The sequence below is a fragment of the Crocuta crocuta genome, unplaced genomic scaffold (genome assembly GCF_008692635.1).
Source record: "Crocuta crocuta isolate KB4526 unplaced genomic scaffold, BGI_CrCroc_1.0 scaffold516, whole genome shotgun sequence".
NCBI lineage: Eukaryota > Metazoa > Chordata > Mammalia > Carnivora > Hyaenidae > Crocuta > Crocuta crocuta.
The window spans coordinates 1737329-1760377 of record NW_027529538.1 but is presented as its reverse complement, the minus strand read 5'-3'; the positions used below and the strand labels follow the sequence as shown (position 1 = coordinate 1760377).

General features: G+C 41.9%; 1 protein-coding gene across 3 annotated transcripts in view; it reads left to right on the top strand.

Moving 5' to 3' along the window:
- PID1 (phosphotyrosine interaction domain containing 1) overlaps window positions 1-23049 on the top strand; it is a 229392-nt gene that overhangs the window by 23976 nt on the left and 182367 nt on the right. The window lies entirely within an intron of this gene.

Below are 23049 nucleotides of genomic sequence, written 5' to 3'. Positions count from 1 at the left end.
AGATTATTGTATTGGCTTGCATAGCTCCCGCAGTAAATGTTATTTCATGACCTGGAGACTATGTCGTTTGAAGTGTGATTTACTTCTGGTGGGCTGCATTGACTCCGGGTGCTCTGGCTAAAGTGAACCTGAGAGATAATTGATCAGCATGTGAATGTGAAGGATTGTATTTGGAATTGCCGTGGGTGAGGTCTTCTAGCTCTTTTTTTTTTTTAATTAAAAATTTTTTTTAAAAATTTTATTTCTGAGAGAGAGAGAGGCGCAGCATGAGCAGGGGAGGGTCAGAGAGAGAGGGAGACACAATCTGAAGCAGGCTCCAGGCTCAGAGCTGTCAGCACAGAGCCCGACACGGGGCTTGAACCCATGAACTGTGAGATCATGACCTGAGCCGAAGTCAGATGCGTAACCGACTGAGCCACCCAAGTCTTCTAGCTCTTTAAAGTCCCAGCAAGCCTAGACAGGAATCAGTGATTGCTATTGTATGTAAATTTTGATTGTATTCCTATAGAAGAGAGAATGAATAACTTATTTGTCCAGGGTCAACTGATGAAGTCCCTGTCACAGTTTGGTCTGCAACATAAAGCAAACAAAACACCAAAGGAAATCAGCAACCAAACAAACTGGAACCGAAATGTAGAGGGATGCATGAGAACAATGACTTAAAATATTCCCTGCTCCTAGGGAAGCAGTTGGTTGGGCGTCTGGCTCTTGGTTTCAGCTCAGGTCATGATCTCCCAGTTTGTGAGTTCAAGCCCCAGGCTGGGCTCTGTGCTGACAGCATGGAGGCTGCTTGGGATTCTTTCTCTCTTTCTCTCTGCACACGTCCCCCCCCGCTGCCGCTTTCTCTGACCCTCCCCCTCTCTCTTTCTCTATCAAAGTAAATAAATAAATACGTGAACTTAAAAAAATTCTCTGGGCACAAGTGAGCCTGGAGGTGAGACTAGGAAGAAGAAGTTTTCATGTGAGTTTCCTGTAAGTTTCAGCTCTCTAGGTTGTCTCACTATGACCTTCGGCAAGTCACACAAACTTCTGAGCCTTATTTATCAGTCAACGAATTAAAGGAGCGGAGTTGACCTCCCCCAGACCTCCAATGCTGATTCCCCTGGTAGGGAACACTGTAGTTTATGCTCTAGGTAATTGTTAAGGATTTGTCCGAATGTTTGTATGATCTGCAAAAATATATTCTGATTTAAATGAGGAGCATTTCCATACCTTCGGAATTATTACTGTTCGTGAAAAATTTTGAGAGGAAAGTAGGCAAAACAAGTTGCCTTTCTCCCTTGTCCATGAAGCGTATATAGGTACCTGTGGCATTTACCAGGAAGCTTGGGGTGTTACGAGAAGCATCATTTTCATCGTGACTTTGCTTGGGTAGAAAGGTGTAGGTTCAAGGGAGAAGCTTTATGAAGTCGCATGTTGCAAACTGAATTCAGAGAAAAAGCAAAAGGCTTAGTCATGTGGAAGAGTTTCAAACCACAGGTAGGCTTTTCACACTGTTGTCAAGGAGGAGATGCCAGTGCCGTAATTAGTTTGGACAGCTCTTTTAAGTATAGAGGAAAACATGCCTCCTGGCAGAGATGGAATTTGTTACATGACAGATCTATATGTGGGCTTTTGATCTTAGACAATTGAAAAGCAAGTAACATTGCGTTTATGTTGCCTGAAGCTTCTGGTCACAGAGGTTTTTGGGTTTTTTTTTTTTTTTTTGGTTTTGTAACTTAAATTTTAGTTAGTTAAAATATTTGGTTAACACATTTAGTTAGTGAACATAAGCAGTATTGGTTTCAGGACTAGAATTCAGTGACTCATCACTTATGTACGATACCCCAGGGCTCATCACAAGTGCCGTTTTTAACATCCATCACCCACTTAGCCCATCCCCCACCCACTTCCTGCTATCACCTTCAGTTTGCTCTCTGTGGTTGAGAGTTTCCTGTGGTTTGTCTCCCTCTCTTCTCCTCCTCCCCCTTCCCATGTTTTATCCGTTTTGTTTCTTAGATTCCACGTATGAGTGAAATCATACAGTACTTGTCTTTCTTTGATTGACTTATTTCCTTAGCATAAAACATTCTATTTTTTTTTAAATAATGTTTTATTTATTTCTGAGAGAGAGAGAGAGAGAGACAGCATGAGCAGGGGAGGGTCAGAGAGAGAGGAAGACACAGAATCTGAAGCAGGCTCCAGGCTCTGAGCTGGCTGTCAGCACAGAACCCGATGTGGGGCTCAAACCTACGAACTATGAGATCATGACCTGAGCTGAAGTCAGACACTTAACTGACTGAGCCACCCAGGCACCCCATAGCATAAAACATTCTAGCTCCATCCATGCTTATGGAGTTTTGAAATTGTCTAGGATGGTTTCCCTCCTTGTGTAAGCACCAAAGAGACCAAACCAGCACTGGAATCAGGTGTGTCTGCAGGGCGTCCCCTCAAAGCTACCAAGCAGATGTGGCAGGTGTCATACCTAACATTGCCAGAAACAAAACACGGGTGGGAGGGGATTTGGTGGGAACCTTCTGATGGGAACTTAGAGAGCAAAGATGGGGAAATGAGGCTCTTAAGAAGAAGTCGAGAAGGAAAGAGGGAGGATGCAGTTTCACTGTGAAGAGTGGAGAATTACTTTTTCTGATTTGAGATGTGTTGAGATTATAGGGATGGAGAGAGATTTTGCATTTGTAGTAAATGCATTATTGGGGCAATTAAGTACAGATCAAATGGAAGAGACGATAATCGGTCTTCTTAGAGAGGCTACATAATTTTCATTAAGTTAGAATGAATAAAAATGAAAGGATTTTGAAGGATTGGATTTTTTTTTTTTTAAAGAGCTAGTCCGCAGAGTCAGAATTTTGGGAAAGAGGGTTACAAATGTTGGCAAAAACAGTCATGCTTCATCGCTTTGAAGGGATGCCGTATAGACAGACTTGATTCCAGTGCTGGTTTTCACAGCTTGGTTGCACTTGTTTGGATGATGATAAGAATCAGGAATAGTTGGTTCTGTATTGGGGAAAAATGATACTTAAAAGGTTGATTGGAAAAAAAAAAGTGTGATTGGGAAAAGGCTATTGAGCATGAGGTTCTCTTGGATTGTGATGAATGCTTGACAGGGAACCCTCGTTTCTCTGCCTTAAACTAAAATCCCAAGACTCACTGATCCGGTGGTTATGTGAAGTTGCACTAATATTCTGTTGAGAACTAGAAACTAACATATTTTGTTTACATGATGCTGGTTCTTGCTTTATTCTTATGTTTGTATTAGAAATGAGTAATTTAGTCCCAGAGAAAATACACGGGGGGCTTTCTGCCAAGACCCACTGCCAAATGTGAGCTTTGTGATTAAAGTATCCAATATTAATCTTTGCTTGACAAAACCAAATTAATATTTTTGTTTTTACTTTATAGGATCTGAAAAGAAAGCAATGTGACTCAAATGCAGGACGTAGGAAAAGTTGAGAGTTTAATTGGGCTTTGACCAGCATAGATGTGACCTTGATATTATTAAAAGAAAAGGTTTTCATTTTTCTTGGGATTGGAGGAATGCAGATGAAGGTGATTGTAATTATGATTAATATCGAGTCTCCTTGTTTGGTTGTTATCCTTGAGGGGTGGGGTTTGCAGTGTTTTGTTCCATTCTTATTTTTCATTTCTGGGCTTTGATATCCAAATGCTGTAGACGTAGAATGTTAGCCACAGAAGTGTAAAGGTGATATTCATTTATTAATTCAGTAAATGTTTATTGAGCACCCACCGTGAGCCGGATACTATGCTGGGCGTTGTCTTTGTCTTCTGGGAGCTCATGGTCTTGGGAATGTAATAGACATGGAAACGTGTAATTACAGTGTAGTGGAATGGTACTCTAACCCAGCAGGGGTGGGAGGGGGGGACATTCGTGAACCCTGTCCTGGATGGGAGCCCTTCACAGAGGAGGGGACATAAGCTATTTAAGGATGGACAGGCATTGGCTATTGAGAACTAGGAAGGCACAGGTAAGAACACGTGCAGAGCTGGGAATTCAGTCATGTCCAGACAAGAGTGAGCACCCCACGTGAGCCTAGAGTGTCAGGAATGGACTGGGGTGAAGGAACTGTAAAAGCTAAAATGTAACTGAGGCATGATTGGGAAGGAGGGGTCTCATATGGGCCATTTGTGAGCATGGATTCCATCTCTTAGGCGTTGGGAAGCCCCTGGCAACTTATAGGAGGCAAAGGACTCAGATTTATTGGTTTTAGGAATATCATTCTGGCAGTGACACAGAAGAGAAATTAAAGGCAGGGAAACAAGGAGGCTGTTGGAAATGGTACAGAGAAAAGGGGATGGAGATGGCATTTAAATCAGTGACCGTTGGGGGTAAGGAGGTGGCAGGGGTGAGTGACAGCTAAGCAGTAGAGTGCATTGACACAGGTTAGGGAGGAGAGAGCAAGAGAAGGGTGATACCAAGGGACCTAGTCCAGGCAATCGAATGGACCATTATGCTACGTATGGAGCCTGCTGGGCTCTGTAATCGAACGGGCGTATTTCAGGTTGTGGTGGGATAGACTGGGGGCAGAATCACGAGTTGTCCTTGCAGACCCATAACTAACTATATTAGCTTGTGGGCGTGCAGTTCTAGTTGTTATGTGGAGTACGTGAGTCACAGCAAGTGGTATGAGTTTTGATTTTAGCTGGCCTCTAATTAGGCAGAACAGGAAAACTATATTTTCGTTGTTGGATTAAATCTTTTTCCACCTCTTGATCTAAAGGCAGGCATCTCTGCATTTTAAAATAACTATTTACTGAACAGTAACACTGTACCCCCTATTGTGCTTAGGAGGTGCCTGTTGCTACAGATATTTTACAGACAAGGAAACAGATGTTTAGAGATGTTAAGAGTTTGCAAAAACTGGTGAGGATGAATCAACTCAGGTTTGTATGATTTGCAAGTGCAATCTCATCTCTGCCCCCTGAGAAATGATAACCATTAGGGAAAAAGTATGGAAAAAATAGGAAAAGATTGTATTTTAGCTGCAGCAGATACATGATAAGGTATTTTGGTTTTTATTTGGACATTTAGGCCAAGTCATTAAAACTTTTGTGTCCCTATGGGCATGCTGTGAATTTTGTACTACTTATAAGCTCATGAATTCTTTGGAATACATACAGTTTGAGTATCTTTCAGCATTATAATGGAAGAACTGGACACCTTAAAAACCTGTGCTCACATAAAGAATGGTTTTCCTTCTGTTTTATTTGCACAAAACTCAGATTTTCTGTGGCTAGCTCAACAGTATTTTGTAGGCTTTATTTCTGGATAAAATAAATATTTTCCTTGACTGAGGGGAAATCTGAAATTGACCCATCCTGCTAAAGAGTAAAAATGAAGCCTCCACATGTTCAAGGTGATTACCCAGTAACTTAACAGCTTTTTATTTCACTTTATTAATTTTTTTACTGTTATTTTTGAGAGAGAGAGAGGGAGGGAAGGAGTGAGGAAGAATGAATAGAGAAGGGGTAGAGAGAGAGGGAGACATAGAATTGGAAGCAGCTCCAGGCTCTGATCATCAATACAGAGCCCGATGTGGGGCTTGAACCCACAGACTGAGATCATGACCTGAGCCGAAGTCAGACGCTTAACTGACTGAGCCACTCAGGTGCCCCCTTCACGGCTTTTTAAAGCAAAAGAACATTCCTATTACCATAGAACAACAGCAGAATGCAGAGTCCTAAAATATGTCATCTACCATGTTCAGTGTAAAAGAAAAAAGCTGACAGAAAATGTAATATATAGCCAAGAGAAGAAGGAGTCAATAAAAACAGACCCCTTGAAGACACAAAGGTTGGAATAGTAAGAAAAGACTTTAAAGCAGTTACTCTAAATATGTTTAAAGAGTTAAAGTTTTTGCTGTAAGGAGCGAACAGTAGAGAATCTTCATAGAGAAATAGAAGCCATACAAAAGAACTAAATGGGAAACTCTTGAACTGAAAAGTGAAAGATCTAAAATGTCAAAGTTTGCTAAATGGACTTAATGACAGATTGAAGAAGGATGAAGAAAGCGGCAGTGAACTGGAAAACAGATCAGTAGGTATCAACCCATTTGAAGATACAGAAGAGAAAAAGAAAAGACTAAAAAAGCTGAACTGAGCCTTAGCAATTTGTGGGGCGCATCAAGCAGTACAGGGTTCATATGTAATGGCAGTCCCGCAAAGAGAAGAAAGAGATGGGGGCAGAAGAAAATTCGGTAAATCATGTTTAAAAATTTCCCCAATTAAGTGAAAAATATCAATTTACAGTTCCAAGAAACTTAGCAAATCCCAGGTATTAGAAACCCAAAGAAAACTACATGTAAGCAAATGGTAGTTAAAATGCTGAAAATCAAAATAATGTGCATGATCACGAAGATGGCTAGAGACAAACAATCATTACATACAAAGGAACTGTGAGGTCAGAGATGACTGACTTCTCATCGGAAATATGGAGAGAAGGGGCACCTGGGTGGCTCAGTTGGTTAAGTGTCCGACTTTGGCTTAGGTCATGATCTCATGGTTTGTGAGTCTGAGCCTCATATGGGCTTCTCTGTAGTCAGCACAGAGCCTGCTTCGGATCCTCTGTCTCCCCCTCTCTCTGCCCCTCTCCTGCCGGTTCTCTGTCTCTCTCTCTCAAAAAAAAAAAAAAAATGATAAACTTAAAAAAATGGAGAGAAGGAGATAATGGCAATGACTTTTTAAAAATATTTATTTACTTAATGGGGGGGGGAGGGAGAGAGAGAGAGAGAGAACCCCAAGCAGGCTCTGCACTATCAGCCCAGAGCTCGACGCAGGGCTCGATCCGAAGAACCATGAGATCATGACCTGAGCTGAATCAAAAGTCAATCAGTTGACTCAGCCATGCACATGCCCTGGCAATGACTCCTTTTAAGTAATGAAAGAAATGATTAATCTGTCACCCAGAACTCTGTGTCTGGGGGAGAGGTACCATGAACATGAAAATAGGATTTCCTGCTTACCAATAGTTTGTGAACCTCTGAATCGAACAAAGTGAAACAGGCCTGTACTTTACAACTTCTTAGTAAATTGAGAAGTTCTATGAAAAAGATATCACAGTCACTGGTTTCTAAGCTTTTTTTTTCTTTTCTTTTTTTTTTTTTTAACACCACAGGTCATTTCTTCACAGGATGCCTCAGGGGATTAGCTTTATTTATATAACACTCTGGAAAATACTAAACTTCAGGAATGGATTTTGATATTACTTACTGTTCATTTTTATGCTCAAGGTGTCTCCAGGATGAAGTGATTTGGGGAAATAATTGGCATGTGCATCTGTATCTGTAATAACGAAAATGTGAAGTTTCACCTACCTTGCATTTTCTTCCTTCTAATAACATATTTTTAGGTTGAATGGCTTTGGGTCGTTGCTGGGTGAAATACCTTCCAGCAGGGCTAAATTGTTCAGTGTTGCCTCTTTAGATCACTTAAATCTCGGTGAAAATAGAACTCTAACCTGGAGTTCTCAGCGCGTATTTTAGGTGAGTGCTCAGAATACAGGTTGAGTTAGATCGTAATGCAGTTATTAGCTTTTGTGTCTTCTGTCTTATGAGTGCTTACTTGTGCTCTTGTGTGTAGTTTAAATTAAAATTTTTTAAAATTTATTTTTGAAAGAGAGAGAGAGTGAGAACAGGGGAGGGGCAGAGAGAGAGAGAGAGGGAGAGAGAGAGAGAGAGAGAGAGAGAGAGGGAGGTAGACACAGAAGGAGGCTCCAGGCCCTGAGCTGTCAGCACAGAGCCCTGTGCGGTCCTTGAACTCACAAACCGCGAGATCATGACCTGAGCTCAAGTCGGACACCCAACCAACTGAGCCACCCAGTAGCCCCTCTTATGTGTGGTTTGAACATGAAGAATTGTAAATGAATGCTACCAAAAACACAAGTTGTTTAAAGTAGGCCAGAACTACATTATAAATGACTTAAGCCATCTCGTTCAAATGAAGTTCCACTTCTTGAAATAATTCTTTGAAGGATTAAGCAACTTAAATTTCATTGCAGCTGATCACCGTGACCTCTTCGAGTGTATTTGCAAACGGAGTTAACGAGATCATCATTCACAAGGCTTGTTTTGAATTTGTTCTTTGTCCTCCTCCTCTCCTGTTTCTCAGCTGGGTTCTAGGAGTCCAGCAGATCCCCTTTCTGTGGCTGACTCTGAGCCCCCCATATGGATGACACTAAAGCTCCCATGGTACTCGCATTGATTGATGGGATTATGCTTGTCTTCTTGTTGTAGCTGTTAAGGATATGATGCAAATTAGTCTCCCTTTCTCTCTCTTGTTTCCTCCAGCAATTTATGAGTCTCGGTCTCTTTTCTCTCTAAATCAAAGATTCCTAACTAAAGAATAAAATTCTAGAGCAGTGGTTCTCTAATTGGTGATCCCCAGCTCTTCAGTGCCAATCACTTAGAAACTTGGTAAAAAGAAGTGCAAGATAGGGGCACCTGGGGGGCTCAATTGGTTGAGCGTCCGGCTTCAGCTCAGGTCATGATCTCACCACTGGTGGGCTCGAGCTCTGCGTCGGGCTTTGTGCTTCCAGCTCAGAGCCTGGAACTTGCTTTGGATTCTGTGTTTCCCTCTCTCCCTGCCCATCCCCCACTTGCTCTCTCTCTCTCAAAAGTGAATAAAAAAAACAAAAAACAAGAAGTGTAAGATATCGGCCCCTCCCACTGATGGACTGACCCTGAACACGGGGCCCAGCAATCCATGCTTTCACAAGCAATCCGTACTTTATCAGATTCTGTTCCTGAGGTTTATTTCCAGAAGTGATTCTGAGTCTTCTTAAGTTTGAGAACCCCTGCTCTACATTAAGGGAACATTTTTGAATAGTTTTTCTGCCATGCTGGTTATTCAACAGTAAAAATAAAGCAGTACCCGAGAGTTCTTGGCGGTAGTATGATGGGGTGTCGGATGAGTTCCTTTCAAACCAAATGAAATATTTTAAATAAGAATAACAATAATAATTAGTCGGAATAATAAAGAAAACATGGAAACTAATATTTACAGAACATTTTTCTGTGGGCCCAGCCCTTTGCGTGCCCTACCTCCACTAATTAGTATAATATTCCTGAGGCCAGTACTGAGGTGCTTGCTGGACACCGGTTTAGGGGAGAAGTTGGTCAAGGCCAAGATGTACAGTAGGGCAGCCAGGATTATGATGCCGGTCAGACTAGCACAAGGTCATGACCGACTTGGGGCAATGCCTCTCTTCTCCTGTCCCTGCCCGTGTCTCCCCTGTGAGGCTAGAGACCTACTCGTACATGCATGAAGTGGAGCCAGAGTTCATGTCATCGCAGATAAGCTCATGTCTTACTCATCTGTGATTGGCCCCCCTCCCACATTCGTATCCACAGCCACTTTGATCAAGCAGAGGGAATGTGGCAAACAGAATTTTATAGCCTGTTTTCTTTCAAAAGTTGATCTCATTCTGGAAGTAACCAATTCACTGACCTTTTATCGTTGGGCTCTCGTTTGTGGTTTTTGAAGCTTTCCAAGATCAACTGAGCAATGATGTGGTTTGGCATTTTAAACAGTTAATACGGTATCAAACTGGATGATTTTGAAAGCAATTAAGGCTTGAATGAAGTCCTTATCCTACTGAGTCATGTTTCCCCTTTTTAAAAAAGTCTTTATTGGATGATTAGAGGCAGGCCTTTCAGATTCCATTCCTGGTAATTGAGGGATTTATTTTACCTCCACGATAGTTTTGTCTTCTTGACCAACAAGGAAATGGAATGTTTTAACGAGTAAGACAAACCATATTAAACGGAGAGAAAGGCCCCCCTCCAGAATGAAATTTAATATCATCATTTTTAACATGAAAGCAAAAACTTAAATGAACCTTCAAAGATACTAATTAATTTGACGCTACTTCCACCCCTCCACCATGTAGCTTCTGTTTAGTAGAGGAGTCTAAAAGAAGGGCATTAATTAAAATTGGAATGATTAATTTTATTATGTGTAAGTCAGAATAAATTAATTCCAATGTCAGTATAAATTAACTCCAGTGTTAAGAATTCCATAAACCTCCTTTCCATGGCTTGCTTCAGTACATGAGAGTTTATCAGACCTTCCTAAGGATTCCGAAAAGCCTTTGTGTGTGTTTTGGAGATGGGGTGGGGGGAAGGGCGTGTAAGTATAGATTCTTAAGAAATGTCATGTATACTCCAAATTCTTATTTATGTTAGGGTAGCCTATAATTTTAACCAAAATACCTATTGAGAATGATAAATGTTTCTCCTTTCTCTCCCTCTGCACTTATGTCCATTTCTCTCTTTCCATCTCCTACCATGTACAGGTGGAAACAAATGAAAAGCTTTGCACGTGCCTGAGATTCAAAGACTATTATTTTTTTTCCTATTGCACAAAGTGGGTCCTTGTAAATCATTTCTGTATCTCCCATCAAAACTATGTGCTATCTAGAGAATAATGTTTGTTAGGGCAGTATTTTTAGGGGACACTTTTAAATAAATGACATTGGCCGTTGGAAATGTTCATATAACTTGTGTTTACTTTTTTCCTTTTCACCCAAGTAGCTCAGAACTTTTTATCGGTTGACTACTCGTTCCGCAAAACTGACAGATGTTGGCGAAGGCGTATTTTGTCCTAAACCCTTTAATATATTCACAGAATGAGTAAAAGTTTGGAACTGGCTTCTATTATTGTTTTCTGGGTGTAAAGGGATTCCTTAGTTCCCACACGGGGTAATTTTCTTATATGTGACCTGCCACCGAGTTCTTCTGTTTCTTTTGAGATCTTGCTCTTAGGGTGAGGTTTTAAAGTATTTCAAAAACAGGTAGATCATGATCTGTATCAGGGATCAGCAATTTGTGTGTGTGTTTGCCAAGAGCAGAGCAGTATTTTAGGCTTTGTAGAACATACTCCACTGTAACTATTCTGATGTAGTGTGATAACAGCCACAGACTATTCATAAACAAATGGGCATGCTTGGGTTCCAATAAAACTTTATACGTAACAAAAAATGGCAGATTGAGTTGTTTTGGGCTGCTGATTTCTCTGTCTTCTGGACCTGTTCTTCCCTCATTTCAGTCTGCTGGCCTAGTCCTTCTACTGGAAGAGGGACATGTGCTTTCCTTCTTCCCTGTCTTTGCTCAAGATGCCCCTCCACCCCAAATGTGTTTAGGGAGAATGCTGCTCCTTGAATTTTCCTGGGATGTGAAAGTGACCTGGCTACAGCCTCCACTTCCCACCAATAACCAAGGTTTATACATTTGGTCAGGTCATCTGCCCTGAGCTTCTCCTTCCTTCTTTACCTTTTAGGAGGGTCCTTCCTGAAGTTGCACTGCCAGTAGTAAAAGGTTACCTTCTCAGATAAAGGAGGCTGTTCCTTTCTAAGGGGAGAAGCAGTAGTTGTGCTCCCAGACACGGCAGGCCTTGGGAGAGGAATCTCCGTGAAGCTCCGACTGACTGTTCCATCTGGAAATGGCATCTCTTTGCCCTTCTGAATCCCTTAGATTTTGGACCTACCTTCATGAGATGTCTCTGCTTTTCCCTCTTCTTCCTTTTGTGGCTTCGTGAGTTTATGTTAGTGAGACCTGTGTTCTTAAAAGAGGGCCTCTTTCTTAGAAGTGTATACCCGGACTGACCCCTTTGGTGACTATCTGTACATACATGGTCTCCTGAAAAGCTGACACATGTTACTAATTTGTTCAGAGACTAAATCATTTGTAGGTTTGTTGAGGTCGTCTGTGGGGTGATGGGCTCTCACCAGCTTTCATGGAGTCTTGTTCCAATATGATATTCAGATGTTTTCCTCCAAATACAGGCTTTGGTTTTCTACTGCATTGGAGAACAAATTTTGCCACAGACCACTTCTTATGTGCAACTAACCATGAGGCCCTTATTCTCTTGCCCTTCAGATGCCTGGAAGCCATCACGGTGACTCTCTTTCCCCAGAGGCCCTTCTGGGCTGGGCTTCCTCACTTCACACTGCAGGGGCTATTAGCCAGTGTCTTTGGATGATTTTAATCTCTCCTCCCTTCGGCCCGTCCATTTGAAGGACCTCATAGGATTACGGCATCACCTGATTCACTTGCTTAAAAACAAGACAACACTGGTCAGTTATTGCAACAGTGCAGCAAAATACAAGGCCAGTGTTCCCGTGTCTATTTCACGGATTCATGCCAACATAAAAAAAAAGGAAAAAGAAAAAAAGGGGAAAAAAAGATGTGTTTAAAAGCCAGGGAAAATCAGTAAAAATAAATCTTAAATTTCAAATGGAAAAAATTTATAAACACCTTAGAAAATGTCCATCTGGCAACCTTTCCTCCTGCCATGTCTTTCTGGAAGCTTCCGCCTTCTGAGGGCCAGTTCAGTGGACTTTAGGGCTGCTTGCAGTTTTGCCGCCCTGAGGGTAACTTTCAGAACCACAGCCTCCGGGCAGTTCCTCTGCTCTGTCTGCTGCTTCCAGTAAGGTAGCGGTTTTGATTTATTTCTCCTCTTATATTCAGCATCATAATTGGCATTTCAGTACTTAGAAGAAAGCGTGGCATGCTGGGGGACCAGGATGCCGAAAGCTGGACTTGCCATCTCTTATGTAAAAATAACAGTCAATATTTATTAAAGGTTGTTATGTGTCAAACACCGTGCTAGGCACTTGATATACCCAATGTGTTGTACTAATTATGGCTTTTCAGAGTAGGTCCTTGTTTGACCATAGCGTGGCCATCAGAAATTTCCAGGCTTGCTCACCTGATCCTGTTAGTTTGCGATTCAGTAAGAGGTGAGCATGCACGTATAGTAGGCCGAACACCCCGCAGAAGTGTCCACGCCACAATAACCCAAAACTTGAACATGTTATATGTTAGTTTCCCCAGTCCTGTAATAAAATAGCTCATGTTCAGTGGCTTGAAGCAACACAGAGTTATTATCTTCCTGTTGTGGAGATCAGAAGTCTAAAATGAGTCACACTAGGCTCAAATTAAAGTCTTTCTAGGGATGACCTCCTTCCCAGGCTCAAGGAAACCCATTTCCTTGATGTTTCCAACTTCTAGAGATTTCCTGCATCCTTTGGCTCATGGCTCCTTTCTATCTTCAAAGCTCCTCAGGCCTTTCTTTTTTTCTCACACAGCACCACTGATACTGACTCTTCTTCCTCTTCCCTTTGCATTTAAAAGATCCTTGCTGGGGTCCCTGGGTTGAGCGTCCAATTTTGGCCCGGATCATGATATTGAGGTTCGTGGGTTCAGGGCCCGCATCAGGCTCTGTGCCGACAGTTCAGAGCCCGGAGCCTGCTTCAGGTTCTGCGTCTCCTTCTCTCTCTGCCCCTCCCCGTCTCGTACTCTGTCTCTCTCTTTCTGTCTCTCTCTCTCTCTCAAAAATAAACATTAAAAGAATAAAAGACCCTTGCAATTACATTGAGTCTGCCTGGATAATGTAGGATGGTTTCTCTACCTTAAGGTCAGCTGATTAGCAACCTTAACTCCTCCTTGTGTTATGATATAATATGGTCACAGGTTCTGGGGGTTAGGATATGGACATCTTTTGGTCGGAGTATTATTCTGCCTACTGCATTACATTGCATAACAAACAGAATTTTGCAGATATAATTAAGGCTATGAACCTTGAAATAGGAGGATTTTCCTGCATCATCTGGACAGGCCAACTGAACCAAAGGAGCCCTTAAAAGCAGAGAACTTTCTCTGGCTGGAGTCAGAGAGATGTGGTAGAAAGGAAGGTGTTCATGGTTTCTGATTCCCCGTGTGCAGTGCTGCTGGGTGAATCGTTCTGTTTTTATTCTATCTCTGTTTTGCCCAAAGGCTATAGTGGGTCTCCTTTGTCCCTCTTACAAGCCCAAAGTCCAGCTTCCAAAGTTAGCAGTTAGAGCTCATCTGTCCAACTTTGGATCCTGTATCTGATGTCAAGTCAGTCTTCCTGCTGTGTTTCTTTCTGAGTTCCCCCAGGTTTTATGCTCTTGCTCTGTTCTCTGCTTTGATTACTTGTCTTTCCTCAATATCTCAAATTCCTCCTCTTCTTTCAGAGTTAAATTCAAGTCACATCTTTTCCCATGAAGCTCTGGCAACTCTGGCCAGTGAGCCTGTTTCTCTCTATAGCATTTATAGTCTTTGACATATCGTGTTCAGCTGATTTATCAGGCACTGTACATTATTTTCTGGATCTTTCTCATGTAAGACTTAGCCCTCTGAGGTATGTTCTTCTTGATAAAAAAGACATTTTTCTGCATCTCCCATTATAATGTGCCATAGTTAATACTCAATAAATGTTTGCTGAATGACTAACTAAAAGTGATTCTATAAAAATAAGTGAGGCATATGCTTGGTAGTAGAGATCTCCTCATTATAGAGTAATCATCAGAAATCTAGCACATTGGGTACTTTTGGTCACCAAGACTTTAAGACCCTCCGTTTTCTTTTTAAAGTTTGTTTATTTTGAGAGAGAGAGTGTGCACTCATGTGAGAGTTGCAGAGGGCCAGAGAGAGAGAGGCGGGGGGAGAGAGAGAATCCCAAGCAGGCTTTGTACTGTCAGTGTAGATCCTGATGTGGGGCTCGAACTCACGAACTGGGAGATCATTATCTCAGTTGAAATTAAGAGTTGAATGTTTAACCGACTGAGCCACCCAGGCGCCCAAGGCCTTCCATTTCTGTTCATTCTTTTTCTCGCCTTGGTTCCCATCTCTGACAGCTCTACACCTGCCCTTCTCATGTACATCTAGAATTAGTAAGGGGCTCAGAAACCCTTGAGACAGCCTGCCAGCTGGTCTGACATTCTCTGAATGTTCCCATATTACAGAAGCTATTCCTCTTGCCCTCTTGCTCTCCCTGCACATGTAAAGTCCGTCATCCCATCTTTGAGCAAGCAATCTGATTAGGATAATTTGCGTTATATAATGAAAAACTGACAGGCGGTTTTGACCATTTTGGTTTTTTGTTTTACAACAAAGATCCTAATTTAAAGATTTAACTGAGGGATTGTGATTTGTGAAGAAATCAATGTCTTCCCTTCTTGCCCTTCCTGTCCATAGGAGATTCTTGGCATTTCCCATCTGAACACTTAAAGCTCTGCTCTATTGAAAACAGAACACACGTTTGTTTTAGGGGTCATATGATGATATCGAAAGCAAGGTTTAATAAGCCTATCCTCAGTCTCAATCCAGAGTGCTTCTCTGCTGCGTTACTTTGCATTTCACTTTCACTTTTCCCAGAAGTTTCTTACTTCTATGTGTGAGTACACACACACACACCTATGTATGAACCATCCATGTGCACATTTCTATATGTTGGTGGAGTGTAGACGGTGAGGTTGGAATGGGTGGGAGAGATGAGGAGACACAGCCCCTGACTTTTACCGCTGTGTCCACTGCTACGGGACTTAAAGAGGAGTCGTGGGCAGTGGGTTATGTAGAAAGGTGGCCCGCATCTTGGATGTTGAGACTCATGGGCGTCATACATCGTACAACCATGCACGTGTATGGGCGAGACCAGACACAAGTTTGGAAGCTGGTACAGCTGCAAGTGTGCTGCTTTGGAGTGACATACATTTGGGTTTATTTCTGGCTCTGTTACTTGATCAACTGAGTGACCTTGGGCAGATGTCTCAGAGTGCCTGAGCACCATAGTCTTCATCTATGAAATGGGGCTGGCCGTCCTTGACTTGAAGGGTCAAAGAGAATACAGGTTGAATACTTGGGAGGTGGTAGGTGTTACATAATTGGTAGGCATTGTTTTGTCCCGAAGGCTGATGTGACATATTCATGTGATGCTCTATCCCCAGGAGTAGGGGAGCATCCAAATGTGCAAATTACGTAGAAGGTCAAGTGTGTGGCTCAGAGGAGAATTTTCCGTAGACCAAACGGGTGGCTTGAGTCTGAATTTTTTGGGCTAGGGGCTGTGTGCCTCACTTTGAACTAAGTGCTCTGGTTTGGCCTCATTGGGTGCCAGTGGCCTGCCTAAGAGTTTGCCACAATTTCCCTGATCCCGTGGCCCACTGTCAGACAGCGGGTGATGTGGATGTGGAAGCCGATGTTCTACATTCTTCCAGACACTTGTAGTCGGGTTTCTCTGGAACTGTTTGGGGCGAAAACTCAGTACCTCCCGTGGCTGTGGCCCTCCATTGCCGGAGAGCCCTTGCTAACAAGGGAAGAGGAGTTTAGTGATTTCCATGACTGTTTAATGGGTAGGTATTGAGAGACTTTTAAGTACTTTTTAATACTAAGTATTAATTGAAACACAGAGAAACAAATCAAGAGAAATGAGAATATATTATATATATGTATATATGCACAGGAAGGTAGACATATATATTTATTTCTGTTTCTAGAGTTTAGATGTTTGTGTGTGCAAAATGTATCCCTTTGGAAATTATCATGTGCTAGATTTTGAAAAGCAGACTGCAATTTGATACAAAAAGTGAAAAAATGAACTTTTTTCATCCCCAGTAACTCACACAGGGCTTCACAAGCAGATATTGCAAAACCCCAAGGGCAGCAATAAATTCCTCTTATTGATTTAAATCCAATTAGGGTCCAAGCTTGTGAAACACATGTCGAAGTCCTGCGGCTGACGAAGCAGATGACTTAAGGGGCTTTATACCAAAGGGGCTTATAGAAGTTATTCACACAGAAACTTCCAATTGTAAAAGAGATAAACAAGCTTTGCCTCTGAGTGATGTTTAATCTGAGTGTGCAGTAAGGGCCAAGAACGGTTCATATTGCAAAGCACAGGGCTTACTAAAGAATTTCAGCACTTAAAATACTCCTGTGGTCTCGGCTTCACTGATCAAGGTTAATTATTTTAGTCTATCTTCCTACCTTCCTTCCTTCCTTCCTTCCTCCCTCCCTCCCTTCCCTCTTTTCTTCCTTCCCACCCCCTTCTTTTTTCTTTCTCATAGTGAAGTGCAATATGGTATCTGCTTTTGGTATCAAATTACAATTCCAGACACCTTTCTTTCCTGCAGATAGATGTAAAACTCTTTGACCCGTATTAGAAATGATATTCTCTTTTAGATTGGCACCCTTTTCTAGGCCAAGGTTGAAGATTGCAATTCCTCAGAGAAGTGTATAAGCAATGAATTAAAATGTTAAAAACATATCAGGTACTTGGATGTACTGGGACAGTTGTTTCATTTCATAAAGCCCTAGCAGAGCCTTCTCCCGGCATGCCTTGTGTCTTTATAAAAGCCTTAATATGTACCATATGTGTAAATAGAAGAGCTAAATAAAACTTTATAGATCACCTGGGTGAAATTATTGAACAAGACATGTGCTTTAAGCCAAGTTCAGATGAGCTCTTTGTAGGATAAGTGTGTCATGATATAGGTTACGTGAAGCAAAGAGGGTTCATGTTTGAAATTTTGAAGGTGAACTAAAGCTCCACCCAAAACAAGGGGGCATATGGAAGAAGTCAGAGAGTAAATAAGAGATGGCCACCTGCAAATCCGTGGGCATCCCACATTTGAGCTGACTCTCTGGTGGAACATTTTCATAGGAAGAGAAATGTATAACTATTTATTTGTCCCCATAAACGATCGTAACATTGTTTTTAAACGTTCCCATTGAATGGGACAACGCAAGGACATCCAATCACCTTGCAAGTTGGGGTAACAATAAATGTGATGTATAGCTACAGAAAACGCAATGCAGTGTGAAGTCTAGGAGGCCATAGTAGCCTCAAGGTTAGCTTGTGGGCAGCATTCCAAGGTGAGGCAGTACTGTTGGAGAATTTATGTTTCCAGGATAAAGGGTGGGTTTTATTGCTGATCATTCATTCATTCATTCATTCATAAATCATTCTTCAGCTTCCCTTGTGAGTCACAACTTTTACTAAACACAGAAAATTAGTGATGGCCTTAGACTATTCTAGAAGACTTTGAGACTAGGATCAAAAGGGAAGTCAGCAGACCATGTCTCCACTATTCCACTTTGATGAGCCTCTAAGCCATCAGCCTCCAGAGTGCTGGTGTTTCTCTGAGATAAGGTGTATTTCTCACACCGAATAATGTGAAGGACCAAGAAGGGATATGTTCTCTCCTCAAGAATTCTATTTTTAACAGGCTTCCAAACTCCTGTTTTGCATAAGCCCAGATACTTCTCCTGGTAAAATTTCAGGCACCGACATATAGTACTTCTGTGTATAAAGGGATCTTAACCATTAATCATTAAGATTATTTTAAGAAAATGGCTACCAACATGTTTTTCACAGATACCTTTTTGTTTAAATATGAAAGAGTGTGAAAATCTCCATCCATATATGTTTTGTGGATGTTTGTAAATTGCATATGTATCCGTACAAAATGAGTATGGGCTCGTTAAAGCAGAAAGCTTACCCATGTAGTAGTCACACTCAAAGACATTTGTTGAGACTTCTCAGTGTACCATTAGATCTGTAATTTATCATCATACATGAAAAATATGTTTTTATATTTGCTATGTATATGCTCAAATTAAATAGTCACACTCAAAGACATTTGTTGAGACTCCTCAGTGTACCATTAGATCTGTAATTTATCATCATACATAAAAAATATGTTTTTATATTTGCCTCAACAGGAGGGATACAGCGTATATGTGATGAGCACAGCCATGAGTCATTGCTGGTACTGGTTTGATTAGTTCCTTTGCTGCATCATTAAGAATGCAGGTTCTTTCCATACCTCTCGTCTCTTAAATTTGGTGTGTTGACTCTCATCCTCATGTGTTTGCCTTTTGGTTGAGAGGTGGCTGCCGTAACCCCAAGTCATCATATTTATGGTCAAAGATGAAGAAGGCACAAGGTGAACCACCTTTGTGAGGAAAATGCAAGGTTTCTCCTGGAGACCCCAGCAGAGCTCTGGTTTTATCTCCCTGTCTGGCATTGTGTCACAAGCCCCGGAAGGCTGACTACCATTTTCGGCCTCTGAAGAGGAAGGCTCAGGTGAGGAGAAATGCAGCAGTGAGCCTGAAATGTATTTAAATAATTTTGAGGAGCAGTGTGGACATTTGGGAGATCAGGCCCTTTTGTTGGCTAAGTGTGATTTTATAAAAAGGATTATTTCCTTATGTGGAGGTCTTTATTTTGCATTTATGTATTGATTTTTGCTTCAGAAAGTCAGCCCAAAGATCAATTTCTCTGACCAAGCACAGATTTCTTTGAAAGAAAATTTCTACTCTCGAGATTCTTTTATCATTAAGAAAATATGACGCCACTGCAAATTAAAAAAAAAAATAATAAAGTCTTAGAACTCTGGTTTTGTCTACATCAGCACTATTGGAGTAACCGTGGAACAAAATCATCCTTTAAAGAGGTCATTCTAACAGTGTAGCTCCTGTTATATGCTATTGTAAGAACCATATTTTTCCCGGGGCGCCTGGGTGGCTTAGTCGGTTAAGCGTCCGACTTTCGCTTAGGTCATGATCTCACGGTTTGTGGGTTCGAGCCCCGCATCGGGCTCTGTGCTGACTGCCAGCTCAGAGCCTGGAGCCTGTTTCAGTCTGTGACTCCCTCTCTCTCTGACCCTCCCCTGCTCACACTGTCTCTCTCTCCTAGAAATAAATAAAACATTAAAAAAAAAAAAAAAAGAACCATATGTTTCCCCTCCTAGCCCACAGTGGCCCCGACTTCTGAAATGTGTGAATTTAGTATGGATTTAATTTTATTCCTGGCAAGTTTCATGAGAAAGAAGTATCATAGAAGACCAGGGAATTTTCAGCATTCTGAGCCCCCCCGGTTCTGATTTCCTTGTACATGTGGGTGTTGGGTGAACATTCTGGCAGTGCTCTCTGGCCAAAGCTCCGATGGGATGAACTTGTCCAAGCTGGAAGAGTACAGACCTCAAATGTGCTAATGGGAACCATCACTGGCTCCTGGGGTCTACAATCTTGGGTGGGGTCGTTTGGAAGGGGGAAGTATCATCCGTTCTAAGTTTTGTCAGGAGTTGTGACAGCAGCAAGTTCAGTTTCTTCTCCAAATCAGAAGGTTCATGTTACTTTAAGGTCCAACAACAATGTATCCTTTGCTCTCTGTGGTCTTGAGAACACAAGTGAGGAAATGTTCCCATGTGAAATTCTTAGAAGTAACCGTTAAACTAATTCCAGAAGGTATGAGAAGTACTTCCCTTTTGACTGGGCCACAGACCTTGGTGGGATGTGGACCCTGCCACCCAAGTGTCAGACCTGTAGTCCTTAAAGGGCTGTGAAGAGTTTGAAAGCTCCTGGCTGATAACACATGGTGTACTCAGAGGTTTGCCTGAGGTGCCTTTAAGAACAAAACTGTAGGGGCGCCTGGGTGGCTCCGTCGGTGAGGCGTCCAACTTCGGCTCAGGTCATGATACCATCTCACAGTTGGTGGGTTCAAGCCCCACATCGGGCTTTGTGCTGACAGCTCAGAGCCTGGAGCCTGCTTCAGATTCTGTGTCTTTCCTCCTCGCCCCACCCCCTGACTCTGTCCTTCCCCGGCTTGTGCACTCTCTCTCTCAAAAGTAGATAAGTAAACTTTTAAATAAATTTAAAAGTGCAAACTGTCTGTTGAAGTGTGACTAGGACACAGTTAAGGGGAAGCATAGGAGATCATGAAGCACCAGAAACTAGCATCCGTGAGACGCCTTTGGTTCTGAAAAGGGCCCACCAGAGCCCAGAGGCTGCCGGGAGAGCTATGTCCAGAGGTGGTTGAGAAAATCCACTGTAAACAACCTGGGCCTGGAGGAAGGTAAGAAAATAGATAATATTCCAGTGGCTTCTTTCCTTTCTGCAGTGCGTGGAGGATAGAGAATAGCTCTTGAGGGTCAGTAAGAATAACCAACACATTATGTAATTTCCCCAGTGCCGCTGTGTGCATACAGGCTGCCAAGCACGTGCACGCACATTAGCTAACTCCATCCTCGTGATGGCCTCCATTTCACTCAGAAGAAGACTGAGCTCAGGGAGGTCATGCAAATTTCCCCTGAATCTAACCCTTGGTCAGTGACCAAGTCATGAGCATGAACTGTGGTCAGACTCTGACCTCCAAGCTCTTAATTTCGGTGCTAGGAGAGGAACTATGGAGTAATAGAAATAGAGAAAATATGGAAACCAAACCTTATGGTAACCATCGTAATCATCATAATGGGGAGAACGTCCCTGCCTTACATTTCCAGACATTGTTTTATACTTGACCCTTGTAATATTCTTTGGAGTTAAAAAGGTTAGGTACTATTGTTCTCATTTTACTAATGAAAAATAGCGAAGGTTCAGACCAAATGACATACTACAAAACAGTAACTCAGAACTGACATTTGAATATAGGGTTTTTAAATTTCTGAATCCATTAGTGAGGCAAATATCCTCTGTTGTTAATTAGAAAATGCTGGCCACAGGACAGTTTAATTAAATTAAGTAAAAAAAAAAACAGAAAACCAAACCCAAACAAACATGTTATATAGTTATTCTGCTTGAAGATTAGTCTCTATTTTACCTCGTGGGTCACTGTTTTATTTTGTCTGTATTGAAAGGCCCACAGTGACGGTCTATCATAAAACAAATGGACAAATGACATGCGAATCAAAAACAAGAGGAAGGAAAATAATATTTAAATAAATGTCTATCAATTTCTAAAAGAAAGTTAGTTTAAAATTCATATGATACATCAAATACCAAAATTAATTGCAGCTAGGGCCAGGGTTTGATAGGACTGCATAATTTATGGAGGGACGGACAGGAGATAGCGTGATCTACGTGGCTAATGCTATTGGGTATTAGGCTTACTGAACGGCAGATGCGGTGTAGGGGGTTTAAAAATGTTACTCCCTGTTTCAGAGAGGAGAGAACTGAGGCCCGGAAACCTGCCATGTGCGGCCCAGCCTGTGGCCCGTGACGGTGCGGCCCAGGGGGAGGCCTCATTGTTCTGACTCCAGATTCAGTGCGGTTGGCCATCGGGGGTCCTGGAGTCATCTTTATCCTGGCCATTAGGACACCATGATGGGAGACATTAGCACCTTCTTTTCTGGACAACCCAGTAGAGTTCCTGAAAATGAACAATAATGTAGCTAAAAGCAAACAGCAAAGCAAACTAGGGCCATAGATGCATGAAATATGACAGTCAAAGGGTTAAATTTTCTAGCAAGTATCTTAACTGAAGTCTAAGAAATACCGTGTAGACAAACACACATGGAATATACATAAACATTAGAATATGCTTAGTAAACACATTTGAAGAATTAAGCTTATTAATAATAAAAGAAATGCAAATTAAAATAATAATGAGATGGTATTTTACATGTTTCCAATGAATAATGGTTTTCTTGTTTGTTTTTTAAGACTAAAGCCAGCAAAATTAGCAGTCCTTGGTGTGGTGGCTGTGGAATTTGTATAGCCTCTTTGGAAAAGCAATTTGGCAACAATTATAACGAATCATAAAATTTCCACACCCTTGACCCAGCAATCCCCCTCCTGGGAATTTATCCTGAGGCAGTTATTAAAAAGACAACGAAAGCCATGTGTAAGAAAAAAAGTCGTTGCAGTAGTGTTTATAATAGTAAAAAATTGGAAGCCACCTAAAGGTCCCAGCACAGGGAGATGATTCAGTAAATTATGTGTTTGTATAACCGTCATATTAATTATGAAGCTATACAGTAATCATAGAAGGATACTCGTGATGTTCATTGAAAAAGGAGTGGAAAATTATGTTTATGCTGTGCCTTTAATGCAGAAAAGTCCACATATAGATTAGCACTTGCAACTAAATGCTGCAGAAAAATGAAAAGAATGGATGTGACATGCCAGGGAGGCTAGCGGCTCATCTCAGACTGTGTACCCGTGGGTGTTCGTGGCACTGGCTCTTGGAGTTCTGGGAGTGTGAAGAGACCTGATCCAAGATCAGGCCGAATAGGTACATTGAAGCCAAGTCGGGAGAAGTTTCAGATACCGCCTTAAAGAGTCTGAACTCTGTCCTTAGAAGCACTGGAAAGGCATTGCAAATGTCATAACCATATTTATGTCTTTGGAGCCCCGACAGCACAGAGAGCTTCAGAACAGGAGGGAGGCACTTAGGGCAGTACTGGCCTTGGGGTAATGAGACCCTCCATGGGGCCTGGCAGGGAGGGGATGGAGGCGG